The sequence below is a fragment of the Eupeodes corollae genome, chromosome 2 (assembly GCF_945859685.1).
Source record: "Eupeodes corollae chromosome 2, idEupCoro1.1, whole genome shotgun sequence".
Lineage (NCBI taxonomy): Eukaryota > Metazoa > Arthropoda > Insecta > Diptera > Syrphidae > Eupeodes > Eupeodes corollae.
Genome location: NC_079148.1, coordinates 34,218,814 through 34,238,907, shown reverse-complemented (window position 1 = coordinate 34,238,907; position 20,094 = coordinate 34,218,814). Strand labels below are relative to the sequence as shown.

The window sequence follows — 20,094 nt, the reverse complement described above, 5'->3', positions numbered from 1 at the left end:
GAAAGTTAGTCAAGAAAAATCTCCCTAACTATCAAGTCAAGGCAACTTCTGTCAAAATGACAATTCAATTAAAATCTGAACTTCATTACTCTGTGATTTATTTATTTTCTGCTCAATTCCATTTTTTTGTGTAAAAGGGTTGCTCGTCAAATTGGAAAAGAAATAAGTAATATTTCTTTACAATATAAATCGCAAATCGTGATTGACTTGTAGCTTGCCTTAGAAGTGTTTTGAAGACAATAATATAATAATAATATTTTTATAGTTTTTGTATGATGAGGTTAGTGCGGTAAAGTTCCAAGTTTGAAACTTTTAACACTTGAAAATCTAACTAGCTGGCTTGGTTAAAATCTACTTTCAAAAAAGAGGCTGGGATGCGACCCACACTGATAACTTCTCATCCCGTCTGTAGATTTGTCTTGCTTAAAAGTTTGTCTAGATTTTATTTTTTATGAAAAAAACGGATTGTTGGATTTTTATATAAAAATTGCTGATTATCGAAAACAATATTTTCTGTGAAATAAAATAAGTTTGAAGCCAATATTTTTAATTATTGAAAAGCTATTTGAGTCGAAAGTATATTTTTACCAAGTTTTAGTATTGTTTTTTTAGAGTTTTATTTTTTGTAAAAAAACCGTCAATTCGATTTTCTTCAAAATTCTATCGAATTCTATCTATGTTGAAAACAATATTTTCTATAAGATAAAATTAGTTTGAAGCCAATATTTTATAGTTTTGAAAAGATATTTGAGTCGAAAATCAATTTTTACGAACTTTTATACATTTTTTTTAAGGTTTTTATTTTTTGTAAAAAAACTGTCAATTCGATTTTTCTCAACATCTTTCAGAATGCTTAAAACAATATTTCTTATAAGATAAAATAAGTTTGAAGTCTAACTTTCAAGTTTTTGAAAAGATATTTGAATCCATATTCAATTTTTTCCAACTTTTGTAAATTTTTGTTCGGTTTTTAATTTTTTATAAAAAAACTGTCAATTCGATTTTGTTCAAAATTTTACTGAATGTTGACAACAATATTTTTTGAAAGATATAAGTAAATTAAAGCCAATATCTCAAAGTTTTGAAAAGATATTTGAGTCGAAAATCAATTTTTACCAACTTTTATTAATTTTTTTTTAGGTTTTTATTTTTTGTAAAAAAAACTGTCAATTCGATTTTTTTCAAAATTTTACTGAATGTTGAAAACAATATTTCTTATAAGATAAAATAAGCTTGAAGCCTAAATTTTAAGTTTTTGAAAAGATATTTGAATCGATATTTAATTTTTACGAACTTTGAGTAATGTTTTTTTTAGATTTTTATTTTTTATAAAAAAAAACTGTCAATTCGATTTTTCTCAAAGTTTTATCAGATTTCAAAAACATTATTTTTCGTTGCTCAAAATAGTTTTGGAGATGAAAACATATTTTAGTCGTTAAATTTGGGAGGTGAAATTTTTTTTTTCAGTTTTTTTGATTTAGAAAAAAAACCGTTACATTGATTTTTTATAAAAAATATATTTTTTTGAGATCACGTTACAGTTTATTATATAAAATTTAATTCAAGTCTCTAGCGTTTTTGGTTCGTAAGATATTTAGGGTTAACCAAAATGTTCACCTTTTTTTAAACTGCTATGGTAAAAAAACCACCCACGCAATTTTCTTGAGAGCCCTTTCTGCATCTTTCTGCCTTATTATCTGTATAACAAAATTTATTTGAAATCGATATCTCTTCTGGTTCTTGAGCTATGGGCGACGAAAAAAACGTCGCGAACGTACGTACACACGCACGCACAGACATCTTTCTAAAAATCTTTTATTTCGACTCTAGGGACCTTGAAACGTCGAGAAATGTCAAAATATTCAATTTGACAAATCGGACCCATTACAATAACTGCCTATGGGAAGTTAAAAATACAGCAACACTTTGTGTGTTTCATTCAGCTTTACTTTTGAAACCGAAATATTAATGATGCTGTAGGAATGAAAAATACTTCCTAAATAAGAAATTCTGCATAAAATTGAAGGTCTCCTGGCCATGATTTTAACACACGGGAATGGTTAAAAGTGTTTAGTGACTAGGCACTGGTCCCTTAAGAGATTTACCTAAAACAAATTTTGAACTTGCTTACTTTACTTTTGACGAACAATATTTCCTAAATAATAGTATTCTAAGGTCTTGGAACTAAGTTCTGATGGTCATCAAAAATCATAAGAGCTTAAGAATAAAAATTAAATGTTGACTTGTTAAAACATTAACAAACTATCATATTCATACAAAAAATAATAATTTTAGTTTTATAATGTTATATTGTCACGAAATTCTTTACAAAAAATTGTATTCTCTTTTTCTTTGGGGCCAAAATCATTATTTATCCAATAACTCTTAATCCCCCGACTAATCCTGGAGCAATCAATCCGGGAACACCAAGACCACCGACAACAACACCAGGAGCAGCCAATGGGACACCTAATGATGAAACAGCAACACCACCAACAGCAATTGGTCCAATAACTGATGCTGAGGCTACAGCCAAGCAGAAGAGAACGAAGAAAATGAAAGCCTACATTTAAGAACAAAAATTAGTTTTAATTTTCTTTTAATCAAAGGATGTTAAACTTTTAATATTTTGATCGTTCATACCTTCATGATTAGATTTTTATTTGTAATTTGATTATTACTAACTTGAATGATAACTGATTCAAATATGATTCTTTCTCGTATTATCAACTCGTATTTATACCTAAACTATTTTAAATTTAGATGGAAATTCATTTGCAAAGTTGCATCATAATAAAATATTGTAGAATAATCTGTAGTTGGATTGGAACCAGAACCACATGGTAAGAAAATAAAAAGGGAAACTTGAGAGATGTTTGTTGAGATGTATGTAGGTTTGGTATGAATGTTCAAAGTGCATTACATATGTTAAAATGACCTTCTTTTGATACACCTGAGTGAGCATTGGTTCTGGAATAGGAGTAAACTAGATTAATTTACACAGTTCTTGAGCATAACACATTTGACAAATGTCTTAACATTATGTTCAAAACATGTTGGAGTTATGTACGAGTATGTTTGAATATTTGAAGGCGAAGACTTCAAATGTAAGAATTTAAGGGTACAATATTATCATACATTTTATTACTGTTTATATTAAAATTAATGTGAATTAATTATCTTTATTATTGTTTTCTCAAAACAAACGAGTCTAATCAAAAACAACAAGATTTACTTTATAACCACGTACTCACTTTGTGAAGACAAAATTTCAAATTAAAAGAGTTACTTTTTGTAAGATATGATTACAAGTATTCAAGGATACATATATCGGGCCATCATGTCTCAATATTTTAAAAATTTGATCTTGTTTTGTTTGAAATCTTTGTTTCATCCCTTCCTAGATTCGAATTTATTTTCATTTAGGTTGTGCTTTTGAGGGGAGGAGGTCGTAAGTCAAATGTTTAATGCACAAACTTAATAAATTTATAATTGGAAAATGAAAATGTGTAAGCCTTAAAAATATACAACCCCCCCCCCCCCCCCTACGACATACTTATCTATATATGTAGCGTAGCTACTTGAAAGCTTTATTCCATAGGGTTTTCTAATAAAAGCATTTTTTTTAAGTCTATGATATTTGGACATGTGAAAAGTATGATGTTACTAAAAACGTAATCATACACACTTTAACAACGCATTGAAATTCGCCACAAAAAACGGTACAAATTATTTCTCTATTTATTTATCATTGTTTGTATGAAAAGTTTCCAAATCGTGTAATTTCTCGAGAAGGCAATAACAGGTGGTCATCGAGATCTTGTGTAACCTTTAGAACATGAAAAAGGTAAGGTTTTTAGTTAGTGTTCTCAGCTTTTAATTGAAGAAAACTTACATACACATGTTTGCGAAGAACACGAGTTCACAAATTTAATGTTTTGTTTTTGCAAAATTTACTTGGCTATTCCATGATTTTCTGGACGAGGGCTGAGTTTTGTAATTTTGTATGAGTAAGTAAGTAATTAATTTATTAACAGTTTTTAAAATAAATACATAAACATTTGTTTTTGAATTTAAAAGTTTTGGCTTTGGCGTCAGCTGGACTAGCAACTTAAATTTTTATAACATTGGTAAACTTTGTTTTAAATTTCAGTTTTAATTATATATTAATTTTTACAAACATATATACATCTACTAGTTTAATCATATTCACTCACAATCAATTTTCTAAATCTGCAAATTTCCTTCAGATAGTTGACAAGATTTTTCCATTCTGGTCCATTCAATATTAGAATTGTCTCTTGTAGAGTGAGAGAGAAATTTTTTTAAATATGAGAATCTCTTGTATCCGAAAATTGAACATACGCTTATAAAATAAAAGCAGTCTTCTTTGGATTTATAATTGCAGAGTGTACAGAACTGGTTGAAACTCCCATTGTATGGTCAACCGTTGAGACATAAGATTTCGCATCTAGCTTTGAAAATCAAAGAAATATCTTTGTAGCTTAAAGATTCATTGAAATAGTTATTGTTACTTACTTGTAACTGGCTATATAATATTTGACTTTCTGATTGAATAGCTGCTTTTATAAATTGATTCCGAACCGAGTCTTCATTAAGCTGGATAATTTTATACATTTTTTCCTTAACACCAAGAATGTTACTTGTATTAATTTGCATATCTTCACCAAATGAAGTGGCAATTCGTTGCCATTTGTCATACCACCAGTCTTTGTTCCTTATTTTGTAAAGCAGCATTATTTTGCTCAGTCGCTCATCTGGAAAACCTAATAATATAATCCGCTTGTAGTTTAAATGTGCTTGTAAATAATTTTGGTAAGACAGTTTCCAAGTAGATCGCATAGTTCGGCGTGTTGATTGGTATGTTGAAAATTTTTTTGATGAAACTCCTCTGAAATTTCTCAATTTCCCCATACTCTTCCATCCCCCAAACTTGAGCTGCATAACATAAAGTGGACTTCACAACTAAATTAAAAATTTGGTATTTGGTAGACAAATATACAAGGTTGTTCGAGAAGATCTTTCTCCATGTTAAGTTTATTAGACTTTGTGATGTTTAGGCTTTAATGTCAAGGTGCTTACTAAAATTCAGTCGTGGGTTGAGGTTCACTTCAAGATATCTATATTCGTTTGTCACCTCCAAACTTCTTCCGTTGTACTTCTAATTATTTCCAACTTCAGTCCGATTGGATCGCGAAAAGATCATTATTTTTGATTTTTCTGTATAGATTTCTAATTCCCATTTATCACAGTATGCATGACAGTCGGTTTATCATCAATTGAAGATTTTCTTTCGATTCCGATAGTATGAATCTGTCGTCAGCATAAAGAAAAGCATTTATCCGGATTCCGGCTATTCTAATTCCTCCAGGTAAGTCGTTAACTATGTCATTAATGAATAGTGAAAATAAAAGTGCACTAAGCGGACATCCTTGTTTGACACCAGAATCAGTACTAAATCATTCAGAAAAATGCGCACCATCCCAGACGTTAGCTTCTGTGTTTGTGTACATATTCTTGATGACATCTACAAATCTGGTTGAAACACCCATCTGCGAAAGTTTGTATATTAAAGCATTGCGATTTACCAAATTAAACGCTGCTTTGAAGTCAACAAATATCGAGTAAACCTTTTTATTTCTTGCCTTAAATGCTTTCACTATCGATGACAGAGTAAAGATTTGGTCAACATTGGAGTAATTTTTCCTAAATCCAGCCTGGAAGTCTGATAATATCTTTTTCTCTTCTACCCACTTTTCCAAACGATCGACAAGAACTCCGCAAAATACCTTAGCTATAATATTCATTAAAGATAAACCTCTGTAGTTTGAGACGTCATTTAAGGAACCTTTTTTATGTATTGAAAAGATAACCGATTCTTACGAGGAAGGAACTTCCGCTTTCGTAAGAATTTAGTTAAAAAGCACAACAAGTTGCAGCTTAAAACTTTGCGATGAATTCTTAAAAAATTCGTACGTTACACCATCTTCACCTGGTGCTCTATTATTTTTAGCTTTTCGTAAAACTGTTTCTATTTCAATCAAAGATATATCGGTGTCTAATATCATCGGTGATGAGAGGTTCAGCATAAGTAAACACTTAGTTAGAGTTTTTTTTGAAGAAGGTTCGAGAAATGAGAAGAAAGATTAGCGGCGGATACACCTGTGCCAATTATATGTTGAGTACCATTAATATTTTTTTGCAAGTTTCCAAAATTCCTTTGTATTCTTTGTTTAACCAAGTGATTGTGCTTGTTCATTTTCAAAACCAAGTTTCTTTTCATAGCATAGAATACTGAGAATTCAACTGCATGTACTATTTACGTAATTCTTCATTGGCGAATCTCTTAAATGCTTTTAAAAGAGCAAATGATTTTTGTCTTTCTCTCATACACTCGTTATCAAACCATTGATAGAGTATCTGAAGACTCGATGTCAGTTGGGATTCTTGAGAGACAGATGTCCAGTTTGTGACGAAAAGTTTCCGCTTCGTCTTCTCTCCATTTAAGTCGGGGTAATAGCTTTAGGTTTGTTTGATGTGAGCCGGGTTCTATTTTCCATTCTACGGTGATTGGCATATGATCAGAGAAATGCCTGTATGCCCTTGGTGGATCCATTCAAGAGAACAAAATCATACAGTAGAAGCATATCGAGTAGTGCAGTACCATTTCTATTGCTTGTTCACATTCACACAATTTGTCAATAATTATTGGTCCTATTTTCAATAATATTTGTTGAGAACAAATCATTTTCCTTTCGACTAAATAAAAAAAGGAAGCCTTGATAATTATAGCTTCATAAAAGTTATTACAGAACAAAGAGTTTCAACGTAAGATATAAAAATGAATGATTCATTGGTCCCAAGTCCATCTCACTGTATTGGTCATTATGTTTCACTTAATTTGGAAATTAAGTTCGTGCTTTAATTCCAGTTCAAATCGTTTTCCCTTTATTTATGTCCTAAATTTAACATTTTGGAAAGGCTTAAAGTCCAAACTTAAATTAAAACTTAATTGGTATATTTTCCTAAAATAAATGAAAGAGCTGACGCAAAAACTATTTTTTCTGTATAATTGTATCTTTATTTTTACAAAAAGTTTTTTAAATTCTTGAGATCTTATATTAACTTGTTCTTCTTTTACCAGAGTTGTAGCATTGTTAAAAGATTAAGTCATTTCTTGACAAGGACCAGCTGATCATTTGCTTAAATGTGTTTTTTTTATCTTGCTAAATCAATTCTTTAAAATATCCTTTTTGTAAATCAATAATTATTAAGTTTGAATTAAATTTCATTACACGAATAAGCAGTTCATTATTTAATATCACTATTTTGCAAAATCGGTTAAATAAAATATTTTAAATTTTAAGCATCAAAAGTAAATAAAAACAAACTAATATTTGAAGAAGTCTGAATGTCATAATTCCACGTACTTTTGAGTTAATGCAAAGGTATTGTTTCATCATCTGCCTGTTTTTTTGTATTTAAAGATATTTATGCCAAAGATATAAAATGCTAGCCTTTTATTGTGCACTCTTATGTTTAAAAATGTGATCAAATTCTTTTTATACTCACATATTTAAGAAGAAACAAACATTTTCTAAGAAATTGAAATAATATAAACAAAAATTTAAGGGAAAATAAAGAATTTTATTAATGCGAAAAGTAAAATAAAAATTATGTTGTTACGGCAGTATTGAGGGTCTTGTATTTTGGTTTAAATATATAAAATGTTTTATTCTGAAATTAACCAATAATTTTCACGCCTCCAATATTTCCAACAATTCCTGGAGCAATGAGTCCGGGAATTCCCAATCCATTAACAACAACACCATGACCAGCTAATGGCAAGCCCAACGGAGAGATAGCAACTCCACCCAATGGTCCAATAACTGAAGCTGAAGCTACGGCCAAGCAGAAGAGAGCGAAGAAAATGAAGACCTTAAAAATAAAAAAAAAATATTATAACATATTTTAATAAATAAAAGATTAAAATTATTAACCTTCATGATGAGAGATTTGTTTGGTTGACTGAGTTGACTGGATGTCTATTCAATTATAATTTTAACTCGGGTCAATTGCTCGTATATATATGAAAATCAATTGCAATTATTATGCAAAATTGCATCATTAAAATGCACATACATATTTTTCAGAAAGGAGTTTGAGACTAAATTGTGTAAGGTTTATACGAGACTTGTTATTTATCACAAAGGCAAGTAAGAAATTTGATAAAATTAATTTACCTACGTACGTTTAAAACAAATAAAAATTTGGGAGTGTTTGAAATTCATTGTAGAAGTTTTCATTTTCTCAAATTGTATTAAATATGAAAAAATATTGTTTATATTATTTATTTCCAATATTTGTGACTTAAAAATCTATTTCACAATGAGGTTCAGTAAGCCAACGTAATTTTTGGTAAATGATATTTTTTTAAATACTTTTTCTTGACATAAAATGGAACTATAGTCGTAAAGTGCTAAAGTTTTAATCTATGCAACCATTAGTAATTATTTTTAAATATTAACTTATCAAAAACCGAAATTTTAAACATATCTTAATCATCTCGGTACACAATCTTGAATGAAAATAGAATCATGAAGTTGAAGAACGCTGTATCAGATTAACTTCGTTCTTTAAGAGTTGCAAACCTCAAAAACTATCAAACACCAAGATGTTGGACAACATATTTAGGCAATGTGCGTTATTTAAAAAAAAAATGATCTCATTTATTTCCAAAGAGTTTTTTAACTTTAAATATAATCTTCTTTTTTGAATTGCAGATAGAGTGATGGTATATTAAATTAGATCGAAAATGTAGTGTGGGAACTACTAGAGGCCATTTTCCTTAGTTTAAAGATTATGTTTTTATTATGCTGATCCCAAATTAATGAAGGTATTGACTTAAAAATTATTTCACTCCGCATATTGTTGTTAACATTACCTTTAAAATTTTTGTTAGAATTAATTCAATTAGCATTTTTTGTATTGAAACCTTCAAGAAAATCTACTAAAAATTGAATTTCGACTAAAATACCTCGAGGACAAAAAACAGATATTAAAATAAAACTTATCGTATGTAAAATATTGTTGTTGACTTTTAGTTAATTTTTTGAAGTGAAAAGTCTTCTAACAAAAATCTATAAAATCTACAAAAACGACTAAATCTAATAAAAAATGGGTTCAAAAACTGTAGACTGTAGGTTCGACTGTTTCAATAAGAATCATTAAATTTAAAGCGATAGGTACTTAATAATACTTAATTTGTGAAATTAATCTCGGGAAGTTAATGTAATATGCTTTCTTGTAATTACATTGCGGTTTAGTTTCTTTAGTGTCAGCACAATTACAGCTTTTAGCTATTTCTGGAAAGCATTTTCCTAGTTAAGTTAACTTTGCTTTGCTTTCATAAAAGTTTTCAAAAACAATTATATTTATTATTAACTTCCCATAGGAAGTTATTGTAATGGGTCCGATTTGTCAAATTGAAAATTTTGACATTTCTCGACGTTCCTACGTCCGTACGTCCGTACGTTCGCGACGTTTTTTGGTCGTCCATAGCTCAAGAACCAGAAGAGATATCGATTTCAAATAAATTTTGTTATACAGATAATAAGGCAGAAAGATGCAGAAAGGGCTCTCAAGAAAATTGCGTGGGTGGTTTTTTTACCATAGTAGTTTGAAAAAAAGGTGAACATTTTGGTTAACCCTAAATATCTTAAGAACCAAAAAACGCTAGAGACTTGAATTAAATTTTATATAATATATTGTAACGTGATATCAAAGAAATATATTTGTTGAAAAAAAAATCCATTTAACGGTTTTTTTTATAAATCAAAATAACTGAAAAAAAAATTTGTCACCTCCAAAATTTTACGACTAAATATGATTTCATCTCCAAAACAATTTTGTGCAACGAAAAATAATGTTTTTGACATCTGATAAAATTTTGAGAAAAATCGAATTGACAGTTTTTTTTATAAAAAATGAAAATCTAAAAAAAACATTACTCAAAGTTGGTAAAAATTGAATATTTATTCAAATATCTTTTCAAAAACTTGAAATTTAGGCTTCAAACTAATTTTATTTTTCAACATTCGATGCAATTTAAAAAAAAATTGAAATGACAGTTTTTTGACAAAAAAAAAAAAACTATAAAAAAAATAATACTAAAACTTGGTAAAAATTTACTTTCGACTCAAATAGCTTTTCAAAAATTAAATATATTGGCTTCAAACTTATTTTATTTCACAGAAAATATTGTTTTCGATATTCATTAATTTTTATATAAACATCCAACAGTCCGTATTTTTTTTATAAAAAATAAAATCTACAAAAAATAGTACGCAAGTTTGGTAAAAATTGATACGAGTATATATAGACAAACTTTTAAGCAAGACAAATCGACAGACGGGATGGGAAGTTATCAGTGTGGGTCACATCCCATCTTCTTTTTATTATTTTTTATTAATATTAACAGTTACTGTTATCGGTCCAAATTGTCAAACTGCAAATTTTGACATCAGCCAAAATGTTTCAGTCCATAGGCCATAGCTCAAGAAAGATTAAAGATATTGACTTTAAATAAATTATTTTTACAGATAATAAAATCAATATGAGCATTAATAATTAAAAAAAAAAAATGTTTTGTGTTGTTCTAGTTGTCTCCAAATATTTATCCCACGAGTCAATAATGTTAACGGCTTCAATTCAATTTACATATAATGACATCACACAAAATTTTAAGAAAATTAAACGAATCCTTTTTTTTAAACATCAAAAATTAAAAGAAAAATAGTTTAAGACCGACGTTCTTGATAATTTAAATTTTGTTTAAAGAAATGAAGGAAAGATGAAGTCTGTGTCATCAGATAAACAAACAGTGAAAGGTAATTTCTAAAAGTGCTTATAAACATACACATTTTCTATATCAGATCTATGAAACTCTATTAAAAGTTTTTTTTAAACATCAACAAAAAAGAGGATGGGATGCGGCCCAGACAAACAACTTTTCATTCGTGCCGTCTGTCTAAAAGTTTTGTAAGATGTTAATAAAAACATTTCGTTGTTTAAAAAAAGTTTTAAATTAATATCTTTCTTCGTTCTCAAAATATTTGAGTTTTTTATCATATATAGTGGTTTTTGTAGGTTTTCTAGATTTTTGTAAAAAGACTTTTCACTTTGTTTTTTTTTGTTCTCAAAAAATTAACAAAAAGTTAACAACAATATTTTCCATATGATAAGTTTCATTTCAATATTTGTTTTTTGTCCCGGGGGTATTATAGTCGGTTTTTACTCTTTGATAAAAAAGTCTGGGATTTTTTAAAAAGCTGTTGGTGTTTGTTCTAAATTGACATTCTTCCCTAAAGGAAGAGGAATACACCCCCTTTTAGCATTTTACTTTTTTTGGTGATCTGAATTGCAATTAAGAAACAAAAATATTACATAGAAAAAGCACATTAAGATAGTTTTGCATTAAACTTATGATTTCAATATGTTTATTTTGAAGCTGAGAAAAAAACCTATCATGGGTTTTGATCCTATAAATATTATTTAATTTAATTTGTTATTTTTATTATATTATAAACTTCCCAACATTTTTTGTACCATAAAATAAGTATAGAATAAGATTTATTGTCTTATTCATGCAATTTTCAATAAATAAGCATTATATCATCCAAAAATTCAGTTTGTGGCTTGATAAATACTATTCAATTATGGTTTTAATCAATATGTATCCCAAATATTCAGATTTTGTTCAAAAGGATTTTATCCATCTGATTTAACAATCTGCTCTTTAAGTGTAAGCTATATGGAAGTATAAAATGAAGTACAAACAAACAATCATTTATGTATAAATCTCAGCATTTTATTTTAACCTTTTCAACAAACTTTTGAATCATAACAGCATCATCATTTGATTATCTAACCAATGACTTTAACAACTCCAGGGTGTCCAATAAGTCCTGGAGCAATGAGTCCGGGAACTCCCAATCCACCGACAACAACACCATGACCAGCTAATGGCAAGCCCAATGGGGAGATAGCAACTCCACCCAATGGTCCAATGACTGAAGCTGAAGCTACGGCCAAGCAGAAGAGAGCGAAGAAAATGAAGACCTTTAAAACAATATTAAAATTAAATTAAATATTTATGACTGGAATTATAAAAATTAATCTGATGGACTCATTTTTACCTTCATGATTAGATTATTGTACTGAGTAGACTAAGAGTCGATTCAATTATGATTTGAGGTATTGAGGTCGTGAGCTATTTATACCACTCCAATTTACTCGTGTGTTGCAAGTTTTAATAAACATTACATCATCCGCATAACAAGGATAGTTTTTATTTATCTATGTTAGAAAACTAACCCTTAAGTGTTTAAGAATTAAATCAGAAAAAATGATTAATATTCAAACACGTTATGTTTTTAGTCCAGATTTGTACACAATATCCTTTGTTAAGGAATTGATTGTATAAAAAGGGAAACGAAAACGATTATTCGATTTTCAAAAACAAAAGCAATTGTATGACTACGATAGATGAGATTCTGTTAGGAGTTCGGTTTTCGAATCTTTTAAAAACTGTGTTTTCAGCATTTAAAACTTGAAAGTAAAGAGAAATGGCACATTTTTCTAAAGCTTAGCCTTATACTCAATCTAACGAGACTTTTAAAAATTATAATGCTATTTTCCTTTGAAATTAGGTTCTTAGATGAAATTAAAATGTTTTGTTTTTTTTAAAGAAGGAGCTATAGACTGTCAAAGGAAACCAATTAACACAATACACTTTTGAATAATTTAAAACAATTAAAACATACATATTTCTAATTGGATCGATTTAGCTTAAACTTAGAAATTCAAATTTTAAGCGGATTAGCGTTATGCGTTTTTAAAATTTTATTTTAAGGCTAAAAGTGACAGTAGTCCCACTACAAATTTGTAGGCCAAGAATCAAAAGTTCGAATATTTTCAAAAACGAATGGATAGATTTTTATTAAATTTGCTCTATGTTTTTCTTAACTTGACTTTTTACATAAAAAAATATATTTTTGTATTGCTCCAGAAGGGTACCCCCCATAGAACCATTGTTTTGTTTTTAAATTTCCTGAGGAACTCATGAAGCGATTTCTGCACTGTCTTATTTTTTTTGTAGATTTTTTTAAAAATGTTAAATTTTTTTTCGAAATTCGATATCTCGAAAACGGGTCAATATGCTTTTACGAATATCAAATGTATACATATATACAACATATTTTACTAACCTCTAAACAACTGCATACTAAAACTATTTTTAAATTCAAAACAAACAAATTTGTATATACAAAATTAATTTTGTTTGCAGGTAAATTTTGAAATCCTAAAATACAGGAAATATTTTTAAACAGACTCGTTGGAAAAAAAAGCAAATCAGTGAGATCCAGTAGTGCATGCAACGATTTCAAAAATGATTATTTGATTTCTTATCAGATTATAATTAATTTAATATATTCATTATTAATAAAATATCAACCCAAAACTTTATTTTTCAATGTTCATATGATTTATGTACATTTACTCTAAATTAATTTATTAAGTTGTATGCTCTTCTACTTTTTATTGACATTTTGTTCATCTTTTTATGCTTGCATGTAGTTTATTAAACTTCACAAATGTATACCTTCTAAGCTTTACAAAAATTAAATCAAATAAAACTAAACTAATTCTCTTTTAACTGAAGTGATCTTCCTTCTGTAGTACACCTTACACGCTTTGAACATATTTATACCTCAAAACGTTTGAGTTTAAAACCTATAAAATTTAAATAAAATCTATAATCTGTAAACAAATTTTGTAAGTACATTATTAACTTCCCATAGGAAGTTATTGTAATGGGTCCGATTTGTCAAATTGAAAATTTTTACATTTCTCGACGTTTCAAGGTCCCTAGAGTCGAAATAAAAGATTTTTAGAAAGATGTCTGTGCGTGCGTGTGTACGTACGTTTGTACGTCCGTACGTCCGTACGTTCGCGACGTTTTTTTCGTTGTCCATAGCTCAAGAACCAGAAGAGATATCGACTTCAAATAAATTTTGTTATACAGATAATAAGGCAGAAAGATGCAGAAAGGGCACTCAAGAAAATTGCGTGGGTGGTTTTTTTACTATAGCAGTTTGAAAAAATGGTGAAAATTTTGGTTAACCCTAAATATCTTACGAACCAAAAACGCTAGAGACTTGAATTAAATTTTATATAATAGATTGTAACGTGATACCAAACAGGTATATTTTTTGAAAAAAATCAATATAACGGTTTTTTTTTTAATTCAATAAAACTGAAAAAAAAAATTTGTCACCTCCAAAATTTTACGACTGAAATATGATTTTATCTCTAAAACAATTTTGTGCAACGAAGACTAATGTTTTTGACACCTGATAAAATTTTGAGAAAAATCTAATTAACAGTTTTTTTATAAAAAATAAAAATCTAAAAAAACATTACTCAAAGTTCGTAAAAATTGAATATCGGTTCAAATATCTTTTCAAAAACTTGAAATTAAGGCTTCAATTTTATTTTATCTTATAAGAAATATTGTTTTCAACATTCTGAAATATTTTTGAGAAAAATCGAATTGACAGTTTTTTTTACAAAAAATAAAAACCTAAAAAAAAAATTTATAAAAGTTGGTAAAAATTGATTTTCGACTCGAATATCTTTTCAAAACTTTGAGATATTGGCTTTAATTTACTTTTATCTTTCAAAAAATTTTGTTGTCAACATTCAGTTAAAGTTTGAAAAAAAATCGAATTGACAGTTTTTTTACAAAAAATAAAAACCTAAAAAAAAAATTATAAAAGTTGGTAAAAATTGATTTTCGACTCAAATATCTTTTCAAAACTTAAAAATATTGGCTTTTATTTACTTTTATCTTTCAAAAACTCTTGTTGTCAACATACAATTAAAGTTTGACAAAAATCGAATTGATAGTTTTTTTACAAAAACTTAAAATCTAAAAAAAATAATTTATAAAATTTGGTAAAAATTGTTTTTTGACTCAAATATCTTTTCAAAACTTTGAGATATTGGCTTTAATTATCTTTTATCTTTCAAAAAATCTTGTTGTCAACATACAATTAAAGTTTGAAAAAAATCGAATTGATAGTTTTTTTACAAAAAATAAAAACCTAAACAAAAAAAATTATAAAAGTTGGTAAAAATTGATTTTCGACTCAAATATCTTTTCAAAACTTTGAGATATTGGCTTTAATTTACTTTTATCTTTCAAAAAATCTTGTTGTTAACATACAATTAAAGTTTGAAAAAAATCGAATTGATAGTTTTTTTACAAAAAATAAAAACCTAAAAAAACAATTTATAAAAGTTGGTAAAAATTGATTTTCGACTCAAATATCTTTTAAAAACTTTGAGATATTGGCTTTAATTTACTTTTATCTTTCAAAAAATCTTGCTGTCAACATTCAATTAAAGTTTGAAAAAAATCGAATTGACAGTTTTTTTACAAAAAATAAAAACCTAAAAAAATGTATAAAAGTTGGTAAAAATTGATTTTCGACTCAAATATCTCTTTAAAAATTTTAAGTATTGGCTTTAAAGAAATTTTATCTCATAAGAAATATTGTTATTAAAATTTTTTCAAAAAATCGAAATGACAGTTTTTTTACAAAAAATAAAACTCTAAAATAAAAACAATACTAAAACTTGGTAAAAATTTACTTTCGGCTCAAATAGCTTTTCAAAACTTAAAAATATTGGCTTGAAACTAATTTATATTTCACAGAAAATATTGTTTTCGATATTCAGTAATTTTAATATAAAAATCCAACAGTCCGTTTTTTCATATAAAAAATAAAATCTACAAAAAGAGTACGCAAATTTGGTAAAAATTGATACGAGTACATAAAGACAAACTTTTAAGCAAGACAAATCGACAGACGGGATGGGAAGTTATCAGTGTGGGTCGCATCCCAGCCTCTTTTTTTTATAGACTTTATTCAAGACAAGAAAAATAACGATGCTTTCCGACAAAACAGTATAAGATCCTTACAAATCGTAAGACTTTTAAAATGCTAATGTAATGGCGAAGAAGATAGCTTTTTAATTAATTCAATTTAAGAAAACGCCACATATGTACTAACGACGACGTGGGATAAAAGTCGACTATAAAAAATGTCGACTGAAAAGTTGTCGGTTAAAATGTCGACTGTTGTAAAGAAAAAAATAAGAAACTCTCTCTTTAATGTGGAAACATTTTTAATTCAATGATATACTATACACAACATTAACAGTTAACCGAGAGTGACTTGTTGATCGACAGTGACAAAGTGACCTTTTACTAGTCGATATTTTCAAAATCGACATTATAAGAGTCGGCATTTTGTTCGGTCGGTATTTTTATCAATCGACTTTTCGACAATCGACATTATAATGGTCGACTTTTTTAAATCGACATTTTAAAAATCGGCAAATCGTACCCAACCCAATAAATTTGCACGAATTGTAAATGTTGTTCAAGTACCAACTGTCAACAAGTTTGAGGATTGATGGTAACTGCGAAGGAATATCATGCCAGAGGTCTTGAATCAATCCCAGCTTAAGTCACTTGAAGTTTTTTGTCACGGGTAATGCCTCTTGCGAGTAATTGACAAATTCTCCCAGATTAATTCTTATCATGAAAAAAACTTTCTAAAATTAGATGATTTGGCATAAAAACTGTAGGTCTCCTCCATTTCTGCCATAACTTGCACACAGGAATGGTGGTGGTGCAATGAAAAAAAAGCAGCATTTATTGCTGTACTTTTATACTTTAATACCTCGAATTGGAAAGTATAAAAGAAAAGAGGCTGGGATGCGACCCACACTGATAACTTCCCATCCCGTCTGTAGATTTGTCTTGCTTAAAAGTTTGTCTATATGTACTCGTATCAATTTTTACCAAATTTGCGTACTATTTTTTGTAGATTTTATTTTTTATGAAAAAAACGGACTGTTGGATTTTTATATAAAAATTACTGAATATGGAAAACAATATTTTCTGTGAAATAAAATAAGTTTCAAGCCAATATTTTTAAGTTTTGAAAAGCTATTTGAGTCGAAAGTAAATTTTTAATAAGTTTTTGTATTGTTTTTTTTTTAGAGTTTTATTTTTTGTAAAAAAAACTGTCAATTCGATTTTTAAAAATTTTACCAAATGTTAAAAACAATATTTCTTATGAGATAAAATTACTTTGAAGCCAATATTTAAAATTTTTTAAAAGATATTTGAGACGAAAATCAATTTTTACCAACTTTTATAAATTTTTTTTTTAGGTTTTTATTTTTTGTAAAAAAACTGTCAATTCGATTTTTTTCAAACTTTAACCGAATGTTGACAACAAGATGTTTTGAAAGATAAAAGTAAATTAAAGCCAATATCTCAAAGTTTTGAAAAGATATTTGAGTCGAAAATCAATTTTTACCCACTTTTATAAATTTTTTTTTTAGGTTTTTATTTTTTGTAAGAAAACTGTCAATTCGATTTTTTTCAAACTTTAACCGAATGTTGACAACAAGATGTTTTGAAAGATAAAAGTAAATTAAAGCCAATATCTCAAAGTTTTGAAAAGATATTTGAGTCGAAAATCAATTTTTACCAACTTTTATAAATTTTTTTTTAGGTTTTTATTTTTTGTAAAAAAACTGTCAATTCGATTTTTTTCAAACTTTAACCGAATGTTGACAACAAGATGTTTTGAAAGATAAAAGTAAATTAAAGCCAATATCTCAAAGTTTTGAAAAGATATTTGAGTCGAAAATCAATTTTTACCAACTTTTATACATTTTTTTTAGGTTTTTATTTTTTGTAAAAAAAACTGTCAATTCGATTTTTCTCAACATTCTTCAAAATGTTGAAAACAAAATTTCTTATAAGATAAAATAAGTTTGAAGTCTAAATTTCAAGTTTTTGAAAAGATATTTGAATCGATATTCAATTTTTACCAACTTTGAGTAATTTTTATTTTTTATAAAAAAACTGTCAATTCTATTTTTCTCAAAATTTTATCAGATGTCAAAAACATTATTCTTCGTTGCACAAAATTGTTTTAGAGATGAAATTATATTTCAGTCGTAAAATTTTGGAGGTGACAAATTTTTTTTTTTCAGTTTTATTGATTTTTAAAAAAAACCGTTATATTGATTTTTTTCAAAAAATATACCTGTTTGGTATCATGTTACAATATATTATATAAAATTTAATTCAAGTCTCTAGCGTTTTTGGTTTGTAAGATATTTAGGGTTAACCAAAATTTTCACCTTTTTTTCAAACTGCTATAGTAAAAAAAACCACCCACGCAATATTCTTGGGAGTCCTTTCTGCATCTTTCTGCCTTATTATCTGTATAACAAAATTTATTTGAAGTCGATATCTCTTCTGGTTCTTGAGCAATGGACGACGAAAAAAACGTCGCGAACGTACGGACGTACGGACGTACGGACGTACGGACGTACAAACGTACGTACACACGCACGCACAGACATCTTTCTAAAAATCTTTTATTTCGACTCTAGGGACCTTGAAACGTCGAGAAATGTCAAAATTTTCAATTTGACAAATCGGACCCATTACAATAACTTCCTATGGGAAGTTAAAAATTTATGTTACTTAAAATCAAAGTCTCTTCTATAATAAATGTACTCATTATTATCGAGGCAAAAGCTTTATGTGAAACTTTATTTAAAGCCTTTTATATATTAAGACCTATCAAATATTATTTTTTTCATAACTATCTTAAGATTGGAATCTCTTTCTCGGTAAACCATCTTCACTAAGTTAAAGGTAAAATTGAATTTAGAAACAAACTTTTATGTATAAATCTCAGCATTTTATTTTAACCATTTCAACAAACTTTTAAATCTTATAAGCATCATCATTTGATTATCTAACCAATGACCTTGACAACTCCAGGGTGTCCAATAAGTCCTGGAGCAATGAGTCCGGGAACTCCCAATCCACCAACAACAACACCATGACCAGCTAATGGCAAGCCCAATGGGGAGATAGCAACTCCACCCAATGGTCCAATGACTGAAGCTGAAGCTACGGCCAAGCAGAAGAGAGCGAAGAAAATGAAGACCTTTAAAAAAAATATTAAAATTAAATTCAATATTTATGACTTTAATTATAAAAATAAATCTAATGGTTTCATTTTTACCTTCATGATTAGATTATGGTACTGAGTAGACTAAGAGTCGATTCAATTATGATTTGAAGTATTGAGGTCGTGAGCTATTTATACCATTTTAAATTATATTGCAACTTTAAAGACGAATTGCGTCATTCATATAAGAAGGATAGTTTCATATGCAAAAGTCTTAAGTCTTGACTATTGGATTAAAGATCCAGATGTAAAAAGATATCTAATTTTAAGGGAAATCCTTCTTTTGAAAAGATTCTTGATTTCTTATTTAAAATTTGTATGAAAAACTTTAAAAACTGTTCTACATAAGTCTTTATTCTACAATAGAGACAAAGAGAGGCAAAGTAATCGATATTACCCTCGTTAGGAACCATAATATTCTATTCTAAAGTTTAAACAGCTGAACCGATTTTCTTGAAACATAGGACTTCAAAATTTATGGGAACTAATTTGAAATTCCTTAATGGTTTCTATTGTAAAGTAATTATCTGAACAAGAAAGATTCTTGAGGGCTCTAATAATTTTTTTTTAAATGTAGCGCTCAACAATTGAAGAGCTTAGAAGGTGATAGTCTCGTTTTCATTGATTCGACTTTATAAGAAAATGCAAAGTGAATTTTATTTTAAAATAAAATGCACGACAAAAATGCACTGACTTTCTTTTCTATCCAAAAAGTCTGTCGAAAAATAGTACCTATATTAATGATTTAAAAACATACCAGCAAAATAAGTTTGTCTTCAAACATTTGATTTCACAATAAAAAACCTTAATTTTTAAGATTTTTTTTGAAAACCGATACGATGATTAAACCGATTTTTAATTTTCATTATTTTTTTATATATACAAACGTTTTCCCCATTTTTTTAATATGCTATTATTTAGAATACAGTAATAT

At 27.9% G+C, this 20,094-nt stretch overlaps 4 long non-coding RNA genes across 4 annotated transcripts; all 4 read right to left on the bottom strand.

Annotated features, from left to right (window-relative positions):
• Positions 1-2,286: 2,286 nt before the first annotated feature.
• On the bottom strand, positions 2,287-2,873 carry LOC129946666 (uncharacterized). Its single transcript, XR_008781630.1, has 2 exons — positions 2,644-2,873; positions 2,287-2,563 (listed from the first exon to the last, which is right to left on the bottom strand). It is a non-coding gene; the product is annotated as an uncharacterized LOC129946666 (long non-coding RNA).
• Positions 2,874-7,647: 4,774 nt separating this feature from the next.
• On the bottom strand, positions 7,648-8,166 carry LOC129946505 (uncharacterized). The gene is made up of 2 exons (XR_008781620.1): positions 8,022-8,166; positions 7,648-7,959 (listed from the first exon to the last, which is right to left on the bottom strand). It is a non-coding gene; the product is annotated as an uncharacterized LOC129946505 (long non-coding RNA).
• Positions 8,167-11,868: 3,702 nt separating this feature from the next.
• Positions 11,869-12,271, bottom strand: LOC129947085 (uncharacterized). Its single transcript, XR_008781682.1, has 2 exons — positions 12,219-12,271; positions 11,869-12,141 (listed from the first exon to the last, which is right to left on the bottom strand). It is a non-coding gene; the product is annotated as an uncharacterized LOC129947085 (long non-coding RNA).
• A 6,611-nt stretch (positions 12,272-18,882) lies between these two features.
• On the bottom strand, positions 18,883-19,278 carry LOC129946881 (uncharacterized). Its single transcript, XR_008781658.1, has 2 exons — positions 19,215-19,278; positions 18,883-19,136 (listed from the first exon to the last, which is right to left on the bottom strand). It is a non-coding gene; the product is annotated as an uncharacterized LOC129946881 (long non-coding RNA).
• Between the last annotated feature and the right edge of the window lie 816 nt (positions 19,279-20,094).